A 3,578-nucleotide genomic window follows, 5' to 3' on the forward strand; every position below is an offset into this window, starting at 1 on the left:
ACCACACGAAGGAAATTTAACAATAACACAGCACCGTTATCGAATACATGGTCCATATAAAGTTTTTCCCAGTGTGTCTAATAATGTTGTTTATACCTTCTGTTGTTTGCTTTTATCCAAGCACCACAACTGCTTTTAGTTACTATATCTTTTAGTTTTAAAATCTGGACTAGCTCCCTTTTTGTTTTTTTCTTTCGATGTCAGAGACATTTTTGAAATATTTATGTCACCTTTACAGAATGTTCATCAAGTGACTTTTGTTAGATTGTTTCCTCAAATTTGACAGTTTTAAAGAAACATTGCCTTCGTGATATTGTCTGAACCAGTGCATCACATCAAGACACATGATTGACACAATAACGCTATGTGCCACTCGGTGCATCACAACAGGACACGTGAGGCACATATGTGCTGCCATGCACTCTTCAGTGCATTACTGCAGGGCGTGTGGGCGGGGCCAGGTGTTGTTACGGTCCCAGCTGGTTGCTCTGCCCTCTAGACAGTGACTGGATGGGCGCTGGACACCTGCTCCGTGCAGCCTGGGCAGCAGCTGGAGATGATGCAGGGAGGGATGCTCAGTTGGGGCTGGAAGGTGAGGAAGACAGGGCTGGGCTGGCCGCCTTGTGGAGATAGCAGGACATGTTGAGGAAGAGTCAGGCCAGGGATGCAAAGTGTGAGGAGAAACTGCAGCGCCCTGCATGGCCTCAGCTCCCTTCTGAGGCCACGTTGACGTGAGTGCTTTCAACAAGCCCTCAAGGGAATCTCTGCTGCTTGCAGCCAAAAAGTACTGACCACTGGAATATCCAGTCCCTGTGAGGGGATAGAGGCATGGCAGCCATCAGGAGGCAGGCAAACCCCAGAGAAGGAGGCCACGGAGGTGGCAGTGGACGACTGGTGTGCGATCTCAGCACCACAGGTTACTGGTTTTGTGGCAAGATGTGGACTGCTGACAGCTTGGCTTCCTCGTCTGCAGAGTGTGACAGTGACATTCCCTGCCTCATTAGACAGATGTTAGGATACAGTGAGGTGGGTGCTGAGCCCCATTCTGGACACGTAGCATCGATGAACACCAGCTCTTACCGGATCGTTCCCTTATGCTGGGAGGAAAGAAAGGATTTGGATTTTGTCTGTCTAGAAGTCCAGCTCTCTGCATGTGTGTTCGGAGGACGTTCTCGTATCTCAGGAGTGAAACCAGAGCATCCCCTGTACATCTTTCCCCCACCTCCACTCATAGCCTCGGATTCTCTGCACAGCTTTAGGTAAAGGAGCTGATGGGGAATCGGATGCCTCACCCCGTGTCCTCACTCTGGGGCCCGAGCTTAGACTAACTTCAGGTTCAGCTGAGAAGGCCTCTGAACTGTGACCCCACGCCGCGGCCGCCTGCGTCGGAGCTGCTACCTGCCCTTTGCCCTTCTCGAGGCCAGTGCTTGTCTGGAGGAGGGCTGGCAGCAGAAATGCAGCTGACCAGGTTGCATTTTCCGTACAGCCTACTCAAGGGGATACCCGTGGAGACTCATTTCTCGTTTCAGTTTTCAATGATTTGTTGGAGAAGCTCCTCTGGTGAATGGACTTGGGATTTCTTGGAGCTGCGCTGCGGGTCCACAGTGTGGCTTTCGGCCCGTGCTGCGGGGGTACTTGCACTTCCTCTGGCGGGGCACGGGGTGGCGCTCCCGGGTAAGGCAGCCGCCGGGGGAGCCGTGAGCGAGGCGCTGCCTCTCTGGCTGAGGCCGGATCCAAGGCCACCGTGAGGGGGACCCGCCATCCAGGTAAGACGCGTTGTTTCCTTGTTCCTTGGCGAATCGATGGGGACCAGGCTTCCCCAGGCGGTGAAGTGAGGAACAGGGACCGCGGGGCTCGCCTGACCAGTGGGGTCTCCATCCTTCTCTGTGTTGACAAAAGACAAGAACAGACATCGCCTGAAATCTTCCCGCCTCCCTGAGCGAACCTGCGTCTGGGAAGGCGCTGCAGAGAAGTGATCGCTGAGTGAGGAAGGAGGTGCCGGGCCTCATTAATCATACCTCGGGAGGCAATGCCGGGAAGGTTCTTTGTTTAAAGAAATACTCATTTTTTTTTAATTTTTAATTTTTAATTTAAGTTCTAGGGTACATGTGCACAACGTGCAGGTTTGTTACATATGTACACATGTGCCATGTTGGCGTGCTGCACCTGTTAACTCGTCATTTACAATAGGTATATCTCCTAATGCTCTCCCTCCCCCATCCCCCCACCCCACAATAGGCCCCCGTGTGTGATGTTCCCCTTCCTGGGTCCAAGTGATCTCATGGTTCAGTTCCCACCTATGAGTGAGAACATGCGCTGTTTGGTTTTCTGTTCTTTGGATAGTTTGCTGAGTTTAAAGAGCACTTGGTGCGGACTTGCTGTGGCCATCACCTTCAACAGCTCATCTGTAGGAGGTGCAGGCTGAATTCACACCTCCGTGTCATCCATGTCTGCCTACTGCACAGAGGAGACAGGAGAGGCCTTCCCACCGCACGGCTTTTACGGGAAGCTCTTCGTGTGGGCTAGAAGGGTGTGATTTGGTTTATAGCCACACCAAGTCATTTTAATAAAACTCAATTAACTGTGTTGCCTTGCAGGCTCCGAGTGTTACAGGCAGACCCAAGTCCGAGTCTTCCTACCATTCATTGTCCCCTTCTGGATTTCCTAGGGACCCCAGATACGATGGCATCAATGTCAGTTAACTTGGCACTGTTTAAAATAGATCTATGATCAAATCTTAAGTTTTTCCAAATAAGACCCTGGATGAATGCAGGAAGGTCATTTGATTACTTTAAAATAAGAGTATTTTATGTTAAGTTTGAAAAAGCCAGTCATAAAACTAAGCCCTGTACCAATGAATATAGTTCGTGAAGCCAGCAGCACAGGCTTATTATTATAAATATCAAGCACCACCATTATGAGTGAACTCATTTATTTTCAAAGCTCTTTGCAATCATTAATTGTTCACGTCTGTGAATATCCCCGAGACAGACAGTATTATTAACTCCATTTGAAAGGAAGAAAACTGAGGCACAGAAAACCCGTAAATCATTGCCCTGAGGGGAAAAGGAGACACCAGGAACACTGGCTGTCCTTTCGCTGCATCTTCTGTTTGGTAGAGATCCGGGACATCCGGAACATCCACACTCTCTCTCCCACTCACGGCCATGCCACCATCTAGTGCCACATTGACATTTCCTCTCAATCTCAGGATAATCACATCGATGTAGCACTTGGCAGGTTTGTTATCTCAATGTCTATTATCTCAAAAATTAATCCTCATAGCAACCTTAGAAAGAGGCAATATTAGCCCCATTGCATAGGAAAATGAAGGATCAGTGAGAGAGTGACAGGTCTGTCACTGGCGATGGGGGACAGGGCCATTGCGGCGAGTCAGGCCTCAGCTGCAGGTCTGAGTTTATGCCACTGCCCCCATCTGTGGGCTCCAGGAGGCTGTTGTCTAAGCAGAAGGCATGGCCCATCAGGGGCCATGGGCGGTGGGCACAGAATTGAGTCATCTGCCTGCCTTCTCACCCACCTGTGTGTGTTGTTTGTTTGATTTAAGTCCTGTGAGCGTA

At 50.1% G+C, this 3,578-nt stretch overlaps 1 pseudogene; it reads right to left on the reverse strand.

Annotated features, from left to right (window-relative positions):
• Positions 1 to 1,367: 1,367 nt before the first annotated feature.
• On the reverse strand, positions 1,368 to 2,016 carry LOC101023225 (annotated as a pseudogene).
• Positions 2,017 to 3,578: the final 1,562 nt, after the last annotated feature.

This window comes from Papio anubis, unplaced genomic scaffold, assembly GCF_008728515.1.
Source record: "Papio anubis isolate 15944 unplaced genomic scaffold, Panubis1.0 scaffold2420, whole genome shotgun sequence".
Classification (NCBI taxonomy): domain Eukaryota; kingdom Metazoa; phylum Chordata; class Mammalia; order Primates; family Cercopithecidae; genus Papio; species Papio anubis.